Here is a 20,873-nt window from a genome sequence, read left to right on the forward strand (position 1 = left end):
AACCGAACCTGGAGGGTAAACAGATGATGATGATGATGATGAATTTATTTTGAAACATTCAAAATGATGTTATAAACATCAATATCAAGTATTTTCATCTATGTAGCGAAGTGAAATCTAAGAGAAAACGTTATTTGACTAAATGAAATTTCTAAATAATCAGTTTGTTATTCACTTTTCTAGTGGAATGTATGTGATTCTAGTTGATTATATTTATGTCGTGCATACTTGTTGGTGAAGCGTTTTCATACGTTAAAAAGTTATTTTCCCTATGATGTTACATATATCATGTTAAATACCGCCATTGTACGTGATATTTTCGCGTTAGCCAATCCCAGCAATCCGGCTATTTCGGCCGCCATGTTTTTCTTTATACTGTATTACGGTCTGAGGATTGGAGTCGGTCTTGGTTACAGTGACAGTTATTCGTTTTGAATACAATGCAGGGAGCACACTTGAGATTGTGCTACGACCCTGAAGTCTGTACGCATACGCACACATAGGGCTCTCTAAAGACTAGGTATGCTCGCCCGCCATTTTGGTTCATTCCTGCACTGCGTTGGTAAGGCAGTTGACCGCCCCAGCCTTGTATATCCCTCTTTTTTACTGTCCTCCACGCTAGGAAATAATGCTAAACTAACATACTGTAAAAATATTCATTCTCAGTATTACTCAAACGGTTACTCAACATAAATATTAGTATATTTCGCACATTATTGTGTAATTTTTACTCGAGGCGGTGATCGAAAAGGAAGGTCGTTGATAATTTGCCTTTTAATAAACAAACTAGGCATGTACTCTCATTGGAGAAATATTTGAAAATATAGCTTACTAATAAATCGGTTTTTATTATTATATTATTGATATGTAGAATAGGTTGTTCGTAAGCATGCGCCGTGGTAGCGTCAAATGAAATGAGGGACGACCGTGGTGTTGATTTAGGCTACTGCCATTCTTAAATAATGGAATTTGACGTGGTAATCAGTCAGTGTCGAAAATATATACAGTATATTGTAATAGAAGATTTCGATACCAGTATTTCATACTTGCGTGAAATTGATTGAGCCCTATTTTCCATGTTGTCGAAATAATAAGAAAAATATTCTTCGAACAAAAATAACGGTGAAATGTGATGTACAAAGATGAACACACCCAAGTAACTGGTATTCTTTAAGTTTATTTCATTATTCTAAAATTTATTCCCTTTTCTTATTTACCCGTATTTAAAAAAACATTCGATGTGTAAAATTAATTTTTGGTGAGTGCTATGAATCTCATCAGCTTATGCAGTTGTAATGAACAGAGGATTTTAGTTTATTCAACCGAACATTCATGAAACAAATGTTGTTATAAATTACATTCGGGAAGAAAATAGGAATAAAGTAACTACTTCTATAGCTGAATCTCCTCCCCCAACCTGAAGTATTGCACTGATAATCAGTTACCAGTGACTAGTAAGGGGAGTGACCCATGAGCTGTGGTGAATATTGAAAATATTTGACGTTGACAAAGTTAACAGTTTTTTTTTTTTTTTTACAGAGATTCCTCCGGTTTGAGGAGAAGTAGCGTGATTTCTCAACACGACAAAACAATATTTCATTCCTTGTTTACATTTTTCTCTTCTTTTCCGAACCAGACCCATACACTTTACCTCGTTCTCGTACATTCTTGTTGAAGTCCATAACAGCATAGGATCGAATTTTGAAGAAGTGCCCAACAATTTTTTCTTTTAAATTACAGCACGTTGGAAGACATGTACTGGTATATTTATCATTCAAAATTTTCTCCGTTACAAGATTTGCAACATTTTGCATTATATAATGCTTATAGTCCCTATAAAAGACCTCACAGTTACAAATTAATTTCATAAGTTCACAACTTGGTTTCTTTAGACCACCAAATTTAAAAAAAAAAAAAATATGCGAATGTTTCAGATTTTGAGTCAGAAAGCTCATAGTTTAAAACCTGCCTGCATATACGCCTACCACAGCGTTTTCAATAATGCATTTGTTGTACTACCACCAACATTAAACAAAATGTTTCTGCCATATGAAGTTAGTTTTGACAAATATTGTAATTGTGGTGTTTGGATGTTGAACTCGTGTTACCGGACTTTGGGGGCAGAACTGAATATTAAATGATCAATATGACTGAATTAAGGGGTGTAGTAGTGTCAGTGGGAGCTGGATGCAGGTTTAAGTCAGCAGTTGAAGTAGAAGGTGTAGCACAGGCAGTGGAGGCATAATGCAGATTAGTAGGGAATCTAAACAACCTGTATCCCACAGTAGGGACATTCCTACAATTAGGTACAGAACCACCCACCATTATGAAATAAATATTCACACAACTATAGCACTATTCTGCCCCTGCGCGCGGTGATTAAAGCAATACGTTCAATGCGACCAAGCGAGCACCCGTAGGAGAAACTAGAGTTTGATCACATGGCCTGTTGCGTATGTATGAACCAAAATGGCGGCTAAGCATACCCATCTTATAGAGCCTTAGCACACAGATGACGTCATGGTTTGTGCACAGATATCCCCATAAGCGAGGAGCACGATAAGGTATTTGCCTTTCCGTTTCCATCCACCATCAAACCAGGGACAGTATTACAGTTGACGACTAGGGTCCACCACCTGCCCTGTTACTGCTGGCCGCAGCTTTCCGGATGCTACTATTGCATTACATTGCTAGATGATTTCGCTAGTCGATAATTCTGAATAGGCGTTCGTAAATGCAGGAAGAAGTTTACTTTACATTGCGGGAGGAGAATCGCTTCAAGTGAAATTAATTTGAGTACCGGTAAATGTGGTACGGTACGCATTATTTTTATGTTTATTGATATACGTAGGTTTGGAGAGGTCATGAAAAACACCAAACGACACGCATCATGACGGCTTTGGACCTCCAATAGTAGCTTTAAAAAAAGTACGCTTGGTTTATGTAGCGTACTCCTGATGTCAGCCCACTTGAAAATTATACTATCAGTTACCAGTAAAAAAGTGTACAAGATAACGGTGTTGAAAATGAAACTGAAATAATTCATGACATACATTTTCGTGCAGCCTGTTACTTCTGTACACAAACTTCGTGTATAGTGTATAAAATCATTATTATTGCAGTATTATACAATTTGCTTTACGTCGCACCGACACACACAGGTCTAATGGCGACGATGGGATAGGAAAGGCCTAGGAATGTGAAGGAAGCAACCGTGGCAGTATTTAAGGTACTGCACCAGCATTTGCCTGGTGTGAAAATGGGATACCACGGAAAACCATCTTCAGGGCTTGCGACAGTGGGATTCGAACCCACTATCTCCCGGATGCATGCTCACAGCTGCGCACCCCTAACCGCACGGCTAACTCGCCCGGTGCCAGTAAGTCGAACTTCCCAGCTACTCAGATGTTTTCGGCACCCAGCAGACATAAGCTGCATCACACAATACGATGGATGACTTTAACAAAGACATTGATCGTAGCCTCTGTGGTGTAGTGGTTGGTGTGATTAGCTGCCACCCCCGGAGGCCCGGGTTTAATTCCCGGTTGTGCCACGAAATTTGAAAAGTGGTACGAGGGCTGGAACGGGGTCCACTTAGCCTCGGGAGATCAAATGAGTAGAGGGGGGGTTCGATTCCCACCTCAGCCATCCTGGAAGTGGTTTTCCGCGGTTTCCCACTTCTCATCCAGGCAAATGCCGGGATGGTACATAACTTGAGGCCACGGCCGCTTCCTTCCTTCTTCCTTGTCTATCCCTTCCAATCTTCCCATCCCCCACAAGGCCTTGTTCAGCACATAGCAGGTGTGGCCGCTTGGGCGAGATACTGGTCATTCTCCCCATTTGTATCCCCCGACCCAGTGTCTCACGCTCCAGGACACTGCCCTTGAGAGCAAAGATCTTAAGAAAGAAATTATTATTATTATTATTATTATTATTATTATTATTATTATTATTATTATTATTATTATTATTATTATTGAGGATAAGTTACCTAGCAGAATAATGGACTCTGTTATGGAGGGTAAGAGAAGAAGAGGGAGACCAAGACGACGATGGTTAGACTCAGTGGGATGATTTTTTTTTTTTTTTTTTTCGTCGCACCGACACAGATAGGTCTTGATGATGGGAGAGGAAAGGCCTAGGAATGTGAAGGAAGTTTCTAAGGATTTAAAGATAAGAACTACAGAACTAAATGAGGCCACAGCACTAGTTTGCAAATAGAGGATTGTGGCGACGTTTAATAAATTCACGGAGGCTTGCAGACTGAACGCTGAAAGGCATAACGGTCTATAATGATGAGGTATGTATGTTATTATTATTATTATTAACAATCGTTATGCTTTGCCAACGTCGATCACACTTTAAACCTACTTCTTCTAAAATTATTTATTTAGACCTAACTGACGAGATATGAAGCCCAATCTGCCTCTATGCGCTCGCCATGCAGTAGTTATGATATGATTCAGTCTATTTGGGAATTAGACAGATGGCCTTTTGAGAATGTTGAAAGTCAATTCTGACTGTTGCAGTTTGTACCAGTGAGGTGTCGGATTTCGGATTTGCCGCCTTTAAACACCAGTCTCTGAGATCGAACCCCTTATCAATGGAAATGGAAGCTAACTAACTGCCTCGGTTAGGTACTCAGAACAGTCATTGACGGAAACTATACTCGACCGATGGTTAGGCTTATACAATATCGGTAACGTATTGAAATGTATTCGCGCGCACACATACCCGAACGAACCTCTTCTGCAGAGTGAATGGAGATAAATAACACACATCTGAACAAAGTCTTCTTTCTTCCAAAATAACCAAGTTGTTAATTGTTTTTCTCATATTATTATTATTATTATTATTATCATCATCATCATCTGTTTACCCTCCAGGTTCGGTTTTTCCCTCGGACTCAGCGAGGGATACCACCTCTACCGCCTCAAGGGCAGTGTCCTGGAGCTTCAGACTCTTGGTCGCTGAACAGGGGCCTTGCGGGGGATGGGGAAGATTGGAAGGGATAGACAAGGAAGTGGGAAGGAAGTGGCCGTGGCCTTAAGTTAGGTACCATCCCGGCATTTGCCTGGAGGAGAAGTGGGAAACCACGGAAAACCACTTCCAGGATGGCTGAGGTGGGAATCGAACCCACCTCTACTCAGTTGACCTCCCGAGGCTGAGTGGACCCCGTTCCAGCCCTCGTACCACGTTTCACATTTCGTGGCAGAGCCGGGAATCGAACCCGGACCTCCGGGGGTGGCAGCTAATCACGCTAACCACTACACCACAGAGGCGGACTATTATTATTATTCCAACGAAAAAACACATTTTAGAAATTAATCAATATTCAATACGCACAATATTCAAGGAAGTACTTGAATACAAAATACACTGGGTTACAGCAACCTTAGCGAGCTACAATCTACATTTTAAAACTCCTATTGATAATTTCCCTAAATACTTACATACACTGAAGTCATTACCTAAGCGATTACTTGTCCTGCAGGCAATGCTGAAGTAGACTATTTGCACTGTCAGCTTCATTCCTGCCAGTCCGGTATGGTCTAGTGGCTAGGATACCTGGCTTTCACCCAGGAGGCTCGGGTTCGATTCCCGGTACCGGAATTTTTTTTTTATTAATCAATAATACCGAACAAATGAAGAATGATATCCAAAGTAATGTTTAACGTAGAATTCTTATTCTGACTAAGAATTGTGTTGTTTTAAATGCGTAGTAAAACGATGCATACTGCGGCAAAAAGCAATAAACTTGGGGAAAGTGAAGTTCAAATAGTAGTATTATCCCAAAAAATGTTCTTCCTCTGATATTTCCACACTCTCACCATATTTGAAGGGCTTACTTCCAAAGTGCCTTTTTTTCACACTTTGCTTTACGTCGCACCGACACAGATAGGTCCTAATGGCGACGGTGAGATTGGAAAGAGCTAGGGCTGGGAAGGAAGCAGCCTTATGTAAAACTGGCAAACCACGGAAAACCATCTTTAGGGCTGCCGACAGTGGTGTTCGAATCCACCAGCTTCCGAATGCAATCTGACAGCTATGCAACTCAAACGCCGCAGCCACTCATTGGGTGTCGAAAGTGTCCTAAATTGAATACGGTCGATTTTCAATATTTGTACGTATACTTTATTTTCTTAAACTTCTCCTTCTTCTTCTTCTTCTTCTTCTTCTGTTTACCCTCCAGGGTTGGTTTTTCTCTCGGACTCAGCGGGGGATCCCACTTCTACCGCCTCAAGGGCAGTGTTCTGGAGCTTCAGACTCTGGGTCGACCTCCCGAGGCTGTGATGTAGTGGTTAGCGTGGTTAGGCCCCTGTTCAGCATAGCAGGTGAGGCCGCCTGCGCGAGGTACTGGTCATTCTCCCCAGTTGTATCCCCCGACCAAGAGTCTGAAGCTCCAGGACACTGCCCTTGAGGCGGTAGAGGTGGGACCCCTTGCTAAGTCCGAGGGAAAAACCGAACCTGGAGGGTAAACAGATGATGATGATGATGGTTACTACAATTCAAAAACTACCAGAGATTAACAGTTCACTATATAGCTGGCCTGTGACAGTGATACGAACTGATGTATCATAGCGTAACCTAACTTACTCCAAACCTGTGAATTATGGAAGTCATCCAGTCAGTTATCCTTCAAATAACAGAAAATCGCTGGTTTCGAATTGCTCACCGCTGCACCAGTATATAAATGGGACGATCCGAGACCACCATAAACAACAGCTCGGCGCATGCGCCGCCATCTTGCCTTAGTAACCCCGCAGCCCGAGTTTTACATTTTCAATGCGAATGCATGATTTCGTAGACCAAAATAACCTTAACCACTACCTCATTCACAAATAATAATCTAGTTCTATCAGTAAAAAGAAGACACGGCCATCAAGTGTTGATATACCTTGTTATTTCACCCTCTACTAACATCTCCGGTATGGTCTAGTGGCTAGGATACCTGGCTCTCACCCAGGAGGCTCGGGTTCGATTCCCGGTACCGGAACTTTTTTTTTTTGCGAGATAATATTTAATATAAATTGAATGAAATAAGAGAGAATAAAACATGTTATTATTTTTTATGTATAATTCTTAAAATATATACTTAAATTGGTGCATTTACTATAAATGTATGTTATAATATGTAAGTATTTATTATGCGTTCTTTCTTTCTTTCTTAATCTGTTTATTGTCCAGGGTTGGCTTTTCCCTCCGACTTAGCGAGGGATCCCACCTCTACCGCCCTAAGGGCAGTGTCCTGGAGCTTCAGACATCGGATCGGGGATACAGCTGGGGAGAATGACCAGTACCTCGCCCAGGTGGCCTCACCTGCTGAACAGGGGCCGTGTGGAGGGATGGGAAGATTGGAAGGGATAGGCAAGGAAGAGGGAAGGAAGCGGCCGTGGCCTTATGTTAGGTACCATCCCGGCATTCGCCTGGAGGAGAAGTGGGAAACCACGGAAAACCACTTCTAGGATGGCTGAGCTGGGAATCGAACCCACCTCTACTCAGTTGACCTCCCGAGGCTGAGTGGACCCCGTTCCAGCCTTCATACCACTTTTCAAATTTCGTGGCAGAGCCGGGAATCGGGGGTGGCAGCTAATCACGCTAACCACTACACCACAGAGGCGGCTTATTAATATATACATAGATCAACGCCCCCTACAATGCTAGAAATATTTTTAAGTTCTTCCTTGTACCGCGACTGGAGAATGTTAAAGGATGATGATGATGTGAGTAAACGGGCACATCATATTTCACAAAAATTAAAAGATTTCAGTATGTAATCCGTTTGAACTTCGTAAAGATTTGTGTGAATGTAGAAGTCCGTTAGTTCAAATGGACAGCTCGTAAAGATTTGTGAGAATGTGGAAGTCCGTAAGTTCAAACGGACTACACATTGAAATCTATGTTTAATATCCATCAAATGTGACGTGACCTTTTACTCTATGGTTGTTAAATAAGTTGTTTAATGTTTGCTAATTTGAACTTTAAGTTTATCTATAAGTCTATGTATAAAGATGAAAATGAAAGGGGCTGAAACTGGTCCTGAATAAAAGATAATTATTTTAAGTATATTTTGTGTTGATTAGTAGGAGCAATCTTTTCAATGTTCTTTGTCATCGTAAATCATCAACACGGAGATGAAACTAATAAATTACGTCAGAGAATGGTTAGTCCCTCTGTGGTGTAGTGGTTAGTGTGATTAGCTGCCACCCCCGGACCAATAAATTACGTCAGAGAATGCTTAATCCCTCTGTGGTGTAGTGGGTAGTGCGATTAGCTGCCAACCCCGGAGATCAGAGTTCGATTCCCGGCTGTCACGAAATTTGAAAAGTGGTACAAGGGCTGGAACGGGAGGTCAAATGAGTAGAGGTGGGTTCTATTCCCACCTCAGCCATCTGGAAGTGGTTTTCCGTGGTTTCCCACTTCTCCTCCAGGCAAATGCCGGGATGGTACCTAACTTAAGGCCACGGCCACTTCCTTCCCTCTTCCCTGTCTATCCCCTCCAATCTTCCCATTCCCCCACAAGGCCCCTGTTCAGCATAGCAGGTGAGGCGGCCTGGGCGAGGTACTGGTCATCCTCCCCAGTTGTATCCCCCGACCCAGAGTCTGAAGCTCCAGGACACTGCCCTTGAGGCGGTAGAGGTGGCATCCCTCGTTGAGTCCGAGGAATCAGAGGAAATAATGGAAGAGGTTCAATTCTTGAAACAATCTTCAATTTGTGACCGGTTGGGATTGAACCTCTCAAGCAAGCGAAAGGTACCTGCTACATAAACTACCAGTGCGACAGACTGCAAAACGGTTTTAGGAGTGCGTTTACGCAATAACTATCACCAGTCACCACTAAGCCATATTAGTCTGAGCACTTCCGGAGCGAATGTCCTCCATGAATGAACATTTCAAGTTCTGTACAACTTGTTACATCATCGTGAAAGAGTTAAACAAAACAGTACAAGATCAAGGACTGATATCAACTGTTCTGTTACTGTGAGTAGGTGTGCATGCACGGCAAGGACTTCTCCAAATACAGTAGAGACAATACGCGACACTGAGCGAGATATCGAGGGACAGCTATTGGAACTCACTCTAGCGGATAGACCTGAACAGTACTGATTCTCTCATAAGAGCACGTGTATTTTTGTGTGAAGTTTTTGGTGTTATTTATGCGTTTTCAGTGAGTTGACATAATTAAATAGTAGCGTGTGTCATTCCTTGATTTCTCCTCTCAACATGAGGGGAAAGGTATGAGCTGTGTTTGGCTGCAATAATTACGAAGTAGAGAAAAATGCGTGGTCGTTCTTCAGGTTCCCTCGTGACAAGAACATGTAAGTAATATTGTGTTTGCATATATATTCTTCCAGTGACAGAGATTTTTATAGTACTTCATAATCTTCTGACCTGCTCGACCCATATTTTAACTGGCATAAAATGTAATACGCATATTTTATTGTATAGTGCAGCAGTTAACCTTCAATCCCGATGTGTTGTTGTAGGTGTGATCTGTGGGTTTTGAAATGTCACAGAAGTGATTTGGATAAGGTGTACAAGAAAGAAGGGACGTTACGCTTATATAAGAATTATAAGATCTGTTCAGATCATTTCCAGGCCAGCGACTTTAAAAATCCTCGACTATACAGCCAAGGGTATATTACATTTTTACTCTAATTGTACGTAAATATTCCTCAAAGCATCACTATCGACAACATTTTCATACTTTTCTTTCTTTAATCCCTCTTCTCAGATTAAAGAAGGAATTTTATAGATATTCTTTCTGTTAGTAGGCTTCGTGTTAAGAGGAAAATTGTCCAGCTTTAAAATGTTAATTCATTGCATCATGTGTGCAAGGAATGTGCCGATATTTTTATTGACAAGTGTCTTAATGTGATGATACAATGTTTTTTAAATGAGAAAAAAGACAAATCTAACCGTAAAAGTTCAGGCAGGAATGCTAAAGCTAAAAAAGTAATGCATAAATGAAAGATCAAGCCATTTCACAGTAGCCCATTTCATATCTTCTTTATGTGTCTAATTTCAGTCTTTGAATAATAACCTTTTAAATAATTATTCATTCATTTATCCAGAATTGCTTTAGCAACTTCGAAGTTAATATCTCAATACCACTTTCTTTCTAGACGTAATTTATTTATCCATTTCCGTATATACATTTCCATAGATATTTGAATTTAGCGCGATTTGTTCAGGTCAAGTCACTAGGAGCGCCACCGTCGAATTGTCTCCCATTTTAGCAAGGCGAAATCCGTAAGTGTCGCGTATTGTCTCTACTGTATTTGACTTCTCTCGGCAACGAGCACGTGACACCCCAGCTCAGTTTTAGTTGTTGCTCTACCGATCCCGAGATAGCGCGATAACTCATATTCGTTCCTTAACCCAATCAAACCAAAACCTGTAAAATTATATCTTAGAAGTGAAGCTTCCACGGTGTGTGGAATTACTTAGTTATTTTTCCGGGTTGAAATGTATAGCTTTTTGTTTTTTTGTACATTCCGTACAGTTAGCCGACGTTCTGAATACATTGCAGTGTTCTTTGTCAAGACGACTGAAATACCCCTACTCAATCCGAGGTAATCAGTCTCCCAGGCAGCAATAACCTGCATAATTATATTCAGAGCTCGACTTACCAAAGCCATACAAGAGCCGGAGTTGCCGGATCCGTGAGGTGTACGCACCAGGATCAATAAAATCCCAAAGGAGAGATATTCTACGTTTTCCTTGCAACATCGATGCCACTTTACTTTTCGACGACGCAATAAAATTATTTATCGGGAATAGTGACTTGTACAATGACTTAGCGAGTGACGGATCTAACGAAGATTATTTTTATTTTTATCGTTTTAATAAAGAATAATCCTTTCTTGCAAGGATATTGAAGGTTCTAACGCAAGGTCGCGTGAAATACTTTTGGCAGTCCTGTTCGGTCTATAATCAGTTGCTAAGATACTGAAATCAACGAGGTGTTATGTGAAAACAGTTTCAGAGGAATTGCAATCGAATTACTCGGCCTCAAAATACAAGAGGTCAAATTTCGCCCCTTTTAAGTAGTCCTTCAAGAAACCTCAGTTGGAATTAAAAGTAAGGTAGCTACGTATAAGTTAAATGTTTTATATATATATATATATATATATATATATATATATATATATCGTTGAACAGGACAAAAACTACAAATCCAACGATATGCATACAAAGTCTGTTGGTTAGTTCCATAAAATGTTATGAAGTTAGAAATTCAATTTAAATTTATATACGTCAGTTCGTTGCTTAAGATGCCAGTTTATTGCGAATCGTGATGCAGAGCACGGTTTAAATGTCTTCACAGTATACAATGAGTAAGTGTAATGACGAGCGAAAAAAAAAGGAGACGAGCTTAAGTAACTGAAAGGTTAACTGCAGTTCCTAAAACCAAACACTTCACTAAAACGGAGAGGAGCATATCGGGAAAAGCTACGATTAAATAAACGAGAGCGTTACAAGATCCAGTGCCAAGTGCCGGCATTACTCACGTCAATAAGACATACCATGAACGTCGACATGGCTAGTGAAGAGACGACCACGGAAAGCAACGAGTTAGAAGCAGACGTTGAAACGACTGAACTAGTGTTGACGCAAGTGTAATAGACTGGCATAACTTGAAAACAATGTTTTTAACCCATGGGTAAATAATGCAAGTATCGAGCTCGAATTATGATTATTATTATTATTATTATTATTATTATTATTATTATTATTATTATTATTATTATTATTATTATTATTACTATTATTATTATTGTACCGGGCGGTACACCTCCACACCGCAAATTCAAACATTGCGCCAGTTGAATCTCCCCTACTGGAGGAAACCTGAACTTTAACTACCATGTTAATTCTCAAGCTTATCCGAAGATGTCACTACTTGTAAATTTTGTAGTGTTCTGAACTATGTCAGTTTCGATTCAATGTTGTTTTCTCTGTAGCAAGAAGTGTGAACATTCTCTTCTAGAGGACACTACTTACGAACTACAACTGTGCACTCTAGTGCAAAGTGAAGGAACTTTTCTTTGAAGAAATTTTGTAGTCATAAGTTTGTTCTTTGTTAAATTTCTTTCAGTCATTGTTTAGGTTGGCTGTATAACCCTTCTCTTTCCGCCAGTTTTGAATTCGACCAATGAGTAATTTTTGTAATTAATTTTCCACCAATCCTAGATGTCTTCTTCAGTTTTGACTTGTAATGTTTTGGCCGTCCAATAAAATGCTTGTGGGCGGGTGTTATCATTCATGAAAGGTCTCGAATGTTCCGCGAGGGTATATAAACTGCTGATTTTCGGGTCTCTGCGCCACTTCAGTAACATCTATCATTGTGTAAATTATGTAGCAGGGGGCGGGAAGCGCCTCTTTCGTCGGGCAGCGGTTCATCAATAAGGTAATGGCCTTTTAATAACTTCTTTTCTTGCTAGCTCAGCAGTTTAACTCTCGGGGCAGGTTCGATACCTTTTATCATGTAACTTTCCTCTAAAATGTAATAGACTCTTGGTATAAATTCTATCTCTTTAAACTACAAATTGGAATAAAGAGTGCCTAAACCTCTCGAGCTCCCTTTCATATTGTTTTTGAGGTGACTACGTTTTCTCAACCATTTTTCTTCGTTTCGTAATGTAATAAGTTTTCCTATCGTGTCACCTCTTTAGTATGGGATTAGCCCTTGCATATGCGGCCTAGTGCCAAATAGGTTTTAAATAAAGTGTATTAGGAGTGCAAGGACGCCTCCTCTCAAGTTGGTATTTTGGAGGCCATGTAATTGTCCTGTTTCTTTATTGAGTAGGCCTCAGTAGGTTGGGTAATTTTACCCCTGTTTTCATGTGCTTGGAGGTCAGCTTGAAGGTGGAGTTTGGTGTGGCCTTTGATAGGCTTGAACTTTAAGAGCGGGTTGCTCTTTCTTAACATTTTGATTTCTGTGTGCCTCGAGCAGGCTTTACTGAGTAATAGGGAGCAAGAGCTCCTGGGCATGATTGGGGTTTTCTGCCCCTTTGTCAAACCTGGTATCTGGCTAAAGTTGGGCTAATTGCTCAAGAATTATGTGTCTGGCTCTCGGAGCCCAAATCCTGTAACACTGTAATTGTACATTCTCGATTTGTTGCTAGGCTACTGAGTACCTGTTATATTTGTTATTTCTTGATCTTAAAAAGAAAATATAACCTTGTTAAAGTTTTAAATTAACATTAATTTCATATGTTGAGACCTATTCCACCCAGCACCTTCGTTCACCTCTGCAAATCCACAAAACATCGTAACTATTATTATTATTATTATTATTATTATTATTATTATTATTATTATTATTATTACTTGTGAGGTATGGCTATGAAGTGTTTACATCCACTTATTATTATTATTATTATTATTATTATTATTATTATTATTATTATTATTATTATTATTATTATTATTATTATTTATGGACGAACGTACGTTTTGTGAGGTTATGTCATGAAACATGTGCTGTATATATATTAATATGAGTTTAGTTAATGTAAGAACACGTAATTAATAGTATATAATTTATTATTACCTGTATATATTATGTATAATCAAATACAGTAGAGACAATACGCGATACTTACGGATTTAGCCTTGTTAAAATGAGAGACAATTCGACGGTGGCGCTCCTAGTGACTTGACGTGAAAAGTCCCGCTAAATTCAAATATCAATGGAAATGCATATACGAAAATGGATAAATAAATTACGTCTAGAAATAAAGTATTATTGAGATATTAACTTCGAAGTTGCTAAAGCAATTCTGGATAAATGAATGAAGAATTATTTAAAGACTGAAATTAGACATATAAACAAGATGTGAAATGGACTGCTGTGAAATGGCTAGATCTTTCATTTATGCATTACTTTTTTTTACTTTAGCATTCCTGCCTGAACTTTTACGGTTAGATTTGTCTTTTTTCTCATTTAAAAACATTGTATCATCACATTAAGACACTTGCCATATCGGCACATTCCTTACACACATGATGCAATGTTTTAACATTTAAAAGCTGGACAATTTTCCTCTTAACATGAAGCCTACTAACAGAAAGAAAATCTATAAAATCTCGGCTTTAATCTGAGAAGAGGGATAAAAGAAAGAAAAGTATTAAAATGTTGTCGATGGTGGTGCTTTGAGGAATATTTACCTACTTTAGAGTAAAAATGTAACATACCCTTGGCTGTATAGTCGAGGATTTCTAAAGTAGCTGGCCTGGAAATGATCAGAACAGATCTTATAACGTAACGTAACGTCCCTTCTTTCTTGTACGCTTTATCCACATCACGTCTGTGACATTTCAAAACCCACAGATCACGCCTACAACAACACATCGGGATTGAAGGTTAACTGCTGCACTATACAATTAAATATGCGTATTACATTTTAAGCCAGTTAAAATATGGGTCGAGCAGGTCAGAAAATTGTGAAGTACTATAAATATCTCTTTGTCACTGGAAGAATAGATATACAAACACAATATTACTTACATTTTCTTGCCACGAGGGAAGCGAAAGAAAGACCGCGCATTCTTCTGTACTTTATAGTTACTGCAGCCAAACACAGCACATACCTTTCCCCTCATGTTGAGAGGAGATATCAACGAATGACACACGCTACAATTTAATTATGTCAACTCACTGAAAACGCATAAATAACACCAAAAACTTCACACACAGATACACGTGCTCTTATGACAGGTCTACCCGCTAGAGAGAGCTCTAATAGCTGTCGCTCGATATCTCGCTGAGTGTCGCGTATTGTCTCTACTGTATTTGATAACAGTCTAAGGTACAAAAACATTAAAAGCTAGAAGGGAACATTAGTGTAGGAACTTAATGCTAAAAGAGAGAGGCCACATTAGGAGCTAAAAGGAACACTACCGGGCGAGTTCGCCGTGCGGTTAAGAGCGCGCAGCTGTGAGCTCGCATCCGGGAGATAGTGGGTTCGAATCCCACTGTCGGCAGCCCTGAAAATGGTTTTCCGTGGGTTCCCATTTTCACACCAGGCAAATGCTGGAGCTGTACCTTAATTAAGGCCGCTTCCTTCCAATTCCTAGGCCTTTCCCCTCCCTTCGTCGCCATAAGACCTTTCTGTGTCGGTGCGACGTAAAGCAAAATAACAGCAAAGAAAATAACACTGATCTAGAGAACACTATCATACATTAAGGTCTGAAAAGAATCAATATTCTACACAAAAACCATAAGAATAGGTATATTATGAGCTAGAGAAAACCCGACTATAGGGAGTCAACATGAAATATACACGAATAGCTTAAATTAATCATTATTCTAGAGATTTAAGATAAAACATATTGGTATTAAGAGCTAAATAGGATCATATTTCTAAGAAATTAACGTAATAGCCCATGGCACTACAGCCATATGGGGCTTTGCCTCCCAAGTGACTAATAAGCTAGAATAGTAAACATCAGTGGAAATGAAAAACAGAACACATTTCTGGACACAATTAAACAAAAATACAACCAAAATGAAAACAATGAACAAAAATAAAGAGACAAAAATGCATAAAGAAAGATCCCTCTTACAATACCGTACTCCTTTTATCAAAAACATGTAAATGCTATCAACGCTATATTTCTGTGTTACTGAAAAGAAAAGAAAGTCATCACAATCCTAGCCCTAGTAATTAATATGATGTCGGGCTATTGGTTCCAGGATTATCGCAGTCAGTCACATGTGTCCTTAGGTGCTCAGTTATAGCTGAAAAGTTTCGGTGATAAAATCTATGTTATCCATTTTTAGAAAAGTATTTAAAGAACCTGCCATAGAGGATGCTTTTACGTGTAGTCAGGTGGAGAGACACCTGAGAAGACTGAATGCCAGAAAGGGGATACGAAATCTGAGGAGACAGGTTTACGTGACAAGACATATGACGCTTCTTGCTTAACATGAGGCTAATATCGCCACGGAATACGACGCGAAGGTCTAGATTACTAAATCATACACAATTCTCGGAATACTCATAGGTAGAGACAACTAATATCCAAAGAAATATCGAGTTTTCGTTTAGCTCAGCCGCGAATGTAGCTATTTGGCGCCCTTATGCAGAGAAAAATATATTTGCCCCTTATTTTGACACGAATGTACCACCAAGCAAACTACATAAAAAATAACCGAATAATATGTTTCCAATGTGTTATTCATATAAATTCAATTGTGTCTTGGAGAGGACGGCAAGGCTGTCGACTCTGTCTTGTAGCATAGAAGATCGTAAATAATTCTTGAGGCTTTTGATGACTGAGAAAGGGCGCTCGGCCTAACAGGTGGTTGCAGCAGTTGAATTTCTAAATTAGGAAACAGTTCTCAGGTGTTATTTTTAAGCAATGCACTATAAAATGCACTTTAGGGAGGATATCCTTTGTCTTTGCTCTTAATACAAGCTTATAAATAATCACTGCATCGCTTAAAAGTTCTTCCAAGTCATATTTGTAATGCTCTTTGGTGCTGTGGCACACTTTAAGAGTTCAGTACAGTATTACCTCATCCCGGTAGATTACTTAGGAGTTCAAATTTGCTATAAAAACTCTTTCAGTTATTTTCCTTATCTCAAATTCAGATATTAATTTGCGTTTAATAACCAGAAATGCATTCCTTTGACAGGTTTATTATTGTTATTATTATCGTACTGGAGTATTATAGGATTAAGGGTAGATTATTAAAAGCAATCAAAGTCATTTATGTTGGCAAATGGGCTGCAGTGAGATTTGATGGTGGAATGAGTATTTGGTTCAAGGTACGGTACTTACAAAGGTTAGACCCGGCTGTAATCTTTCATTTTTGTTGTTCATAGTTTATAGGCCTATACAGTAGATCATCTGTCGGGCTCCATGGCTTTGGTCACCGGGGTCCCAGGTTCAATTCCTGCCAGGGTCGGGAATTTTAACCATAATTGTTTAATTCCTCTGGCAGGGGGGCTGGGTGTATGTGTCATAATTTCATCTTCCTCCTGAAGCGCAGGTGGCCTACGGGCGTCAAATCAAAAGACCTGCATCTGGCGAGCCGAACTTGTCCTCGGATACTCCCGGCACTAAAAGTCATGCGCCATTTCATTTCATAGATCATCTACTGAAAGTAACAGAGAGGTATTCATTTCCGTGGAAATGTATTAAAGGCTCACGCCGGCGACTTGGTCTTAATGACAGTCTATGCTGAAAGCCCTCGGTCTAATATCTTGTAAACCGAGCTCAATAGCTGCAGTCGCTTAAGTGCGGCCAGTATCCAGTAATCGGGAGATAGTGGGTTCGAGTCCCACTGTCGGCAGCCCTGAAGATGGTTTTCCGGGGCTGTACCTTAATTAAGGCCACGGCCGCTTCCTTCCAATTCCTAGGCCTTTCCTATCCCATCGTTGCCGTAAGACATATCTGTGTCAGTGCGACGTAAAGCAAATAGAAAAAAAAAATCTTGAACTTGAAAATAGGTACAATGAGTTAAGAAAATTTAGTGTGAATTAAACAGTTTAGTCGCAGATTATTGTTTAATGTGCCTAAACCTAATCTGATAAATGCTCTATACAACAGTGAAGATCGCATCAAAATAAGTTCGGTGGTTCACGAGATTAGACCCACGAGCACCCACTGGGGACTCGTGGTGTACAACGTCCAAGGTTACAGGACACGGTACTTCCACCCACTTTTCTTTTAAACTGAAACATTTGTTCCGGCTTATTTAACTCAACAATAGACATCCCAGAAGAGAGAGCTATTGTACTGCATTTATGAACGGTATCTCAACACAGATGATAAACAGGAACGAATAAAGGAGTTGCTAACGGAAATTTCCAAGAAGGGGCTATCGCAGGTACAGTATTATCTTGATAGTAAGTACAATATGGTCAACCTACTATAGGGTGATAAATAAGTACACTACTCTTTCACTGTATAGGACACTGTTGTATTTACTTTTTAATATGCGAAATGATTGCACTCAATTAACAATCAAGCAACATTGATGTGAATTTTGGCCTGCCGCCCAGGAGCCAGATTGCATATTCATTTACATGCCGTAGTCTGTTCTTAAGTGATTAAGTTATTAAAAATATGGAAATTTATAGAACATTGCCCTTCATAATCAATTCCAGTCCCTAATCTCTCCTCCTATAAATGATTATTTGCCCCAGTTTTCCCTGTTAAATACCAAATTTATCTTTATATTATGATTAGCCAAGTTCAAACAGTACCAGATGAAAGTTAGCACAACAAAAGCTGTTGCACTGAGAATGAGCAGGGGAGATACTACTGGCTGCCACATAAAGCTTAAAGGTGGAAACATGATATGTTTACACTTACAGGTATTCAGATACCTAGGCAGGCGTACTGCAGATAGAGTGGTTAGCAGTTCCAACTTCTACAGCCCCGTAAGGCATAACAAAGTGATCATGAGAACGAAGATGACTATATAAGTCATACTTTGGGCCATTCTCAGACACAGTCTAGAAATATGTACACTAAAAGAGAGCGAAAGAGTGAAGTTAGTAAACTGCAGGCATGCGAAATGAAGTTTCTACCAAAAACACGAAACACAAAACACGGCAGGACCATGCAAGAAACGATGACATCAGAAATGAGCTGGAAGTGGACTCGATAGAAGGAAAGCTAAGGATTTTGAGATTGACATAGTAAGGACATGTAAAGCGAGTGCCTGGCACAAAAGCAGCATGTGTATGTCTAGAAAGAAGGGTTGCAGGAAGAAGTCCAGTGGGAAGACCTAGGAAGAGATGGCTACACCAACTAAGAGAGAATGTGGAAAGAAGAGAAGACATTTGGGAGTCAGTGGTGTGAGAGGAGATTTTTCTGGACCGACAGTGATGGCGAAGATTCATTCAAGACCACTCTACTCGACAGGCTGGAGGGGTGCTATGATAATGATGATTATGATTATGATTCCTTCTACCCTTAAAAGCTCCACTCAAGTGTATTCGTCTACTAAAGCCATTCCACGCCATCTTTCCACTGACAGCTTGGAACATATTGCTTAGTCGAGCATCTCCTCTCCTTACTCCAAAGTCTTTCCAGTCCAAAGTTTGCAACATTTTCCCAGAACAAATTGTGCAGCTTTCCTTTGGATCTTTTCCATTTCTCGTATCAAGTAATGCTGGTGAGTTGATGGTGATTTTTATTTCAAGAGGAAGTACAACCAAGTAGTCCATACACTAGAACCATACCATAATTGGGATCTTACCAGTTACTTATACGTCACCTCCTGTACATCCTTACTACAACCCCTACATGCCCTCATATGTAAACTTTACTTAGCCTACAGCCTCGTAAATATGATTACCCCAGTAAAGATCCTTCCTTATATTAACACCTACCAGGTGAATGCATAAGTTATTGCCGGTTTATGTGGTAAAGAAAACACGTAATTTGCAAGGGAAATTCGTGTTTTGTTTATTCAAAATATTGACCGTTGGCTTCTATACACTTCGCGCATCTTTCAGGCAAGTTAATGAATACCATGCCAGAAAAAAACTGCTTGTCTTTTACGGCAAACCATTCGTCGAGCCATTTTCCAACTTCCTCGGAATTGCTGAAGTGCTGCTCTGCGAGCGCGTGCCCCATTGATGCGAAGAGGTGATAGATGATGCCAGGTCGGGGCAGTGCGGTGGGTGCGGAAGAATGTCCCATCCAAGCGATTTCAAGGGGTCTCTCACTGGTTTTGTTGTGTGAGACGGTGCATTGTCGTGTAACAAAATCACTTTGCCACGTCTTCTGGCCCATCCCGGTCGTCTTTCGATCAATGCGTGATTTAAATTAATCATTTGTTGGCGATAGTGCTGTGCATTAACGGTTTCGCCGGTCTTCAAGAGTTTACATTGCATAATACTGCCCTGGTCCCACCAGACACAAACATGGTCTTCTTGCCGAAGCGATCTGGTGAAACCATGTCTCACATGTTGTTATCGATGGAGCGTGTTCTACCAGCATACGATGACTTTCCACCGCCTCTTTCTTTTGATAAAATAAGAACAGCAATACGTGCAGCAAATGTTCTTTTTCAGGCACAAACGTCTACATGATCACTGAACGATACAACACAGACGCTATTGTTTGGCGGATTCAACTTGTGTGTGGTGATTGGTTAATGTCAGACGGTCCGACTCGTTGGCTGAATGGTCAGCGTACTGGCCTTCGGTTCACAGGGTCCCGGGCTTGATTCCCGGCTGGGTCGGTGATTTCAACCTTAATTGGTTAATTCCAATGGCTCGGGGGCTGGGTGTGTGTGGCATATTCAACATTAGAAATCATCCTAGGTAGGGCCCTCATCTTCACAGACATGCAGGTCGCCTAATAGGCCGTTTACTAGAAAAAGACCTGCACCAGGCCTTTTAGGAGGCCATACGCCATTATTATGTCAGACGAACAAACTGGCGTATGTGTCAAATTCATACGCTGCGTACTGTTCGCTGGCGCCATCTCTTAGTGAAACTGGAGGAGACTTATGCATTCACCTAGTAGGTAGCCTACTCACAGTGATCCGTCCCCATGTTATGCGTACAGCTTCATCCATCGAGTTCATTCCTAAATTAGCCTTTATCTCCTCATTCCGAGTACCCTCCTGTCATTGTTCCCACCTATTTTTACCAGCAGTAGTTCTCACTACTTTCATGTGTGTTACCGTACTTCTAACATGGATGAGATATCCTGAGTCCACCCAGCTTTCGCCTCGCGTAAAGCAGAGTTGGTCTGAAAACAGACCGATGTAAAGATAGTTTCATCTGGGAGCTGACTTCCTTCTTACAGAATATTGTTGATCGCAACTGCGAGCTCACTGCATTAGCTTTACTACGCCTTGATTCAATCTCACTTACTATATTACCATCCTG

The 20,873-nt window shown here is 40.2% G+C and overlaps 2 non-coding genes across 2 annotated transcripts; both read left to right on the forward strand.

The window, feature by feature from the left end:
* Positions 1 to 5,541: 5,541 nt before the first annotated feature.
* TRNAE-UUC (transfer RNA glutamic acid (anticodon UUC)) lies at positions 5,542 to 5,613 on the forward strand. Its single transcript has one exon. It is a non-coding gene; the product is annotated as a tRNA-Glu (tRNA).
* Positions 5,614 to 6,925: 1,312 nt separating this feature from the next.
* Positions 6,926 to 6,997, forward strand: TRNAE-CUC (transfer RNA glutamic acid (anticodon CUC)). The gene has a single exon. It is a non-coding gene; the product is annotated as a tRNA-Glu (tRNA).
* The last annotated feature ends 13,876 nt before the right edge of the window (positions 6,998 to 20,873 follow it).

Source organism: Anabrus simplex, chromosome 8 (genome assembly GCF_040414725.1).
Source record: "Anabrus simplex isolate iqAnaSimp1 chromosome 8, ASM4041472v1, whole genome shotgun sequence".
Classification (NCBI taxonomy): Eukaryota; Metazoa; Arthropoda; class Insecta; order Orthoptera; family Tettigoniidae; genus Anabrus; species Anabrus simplex.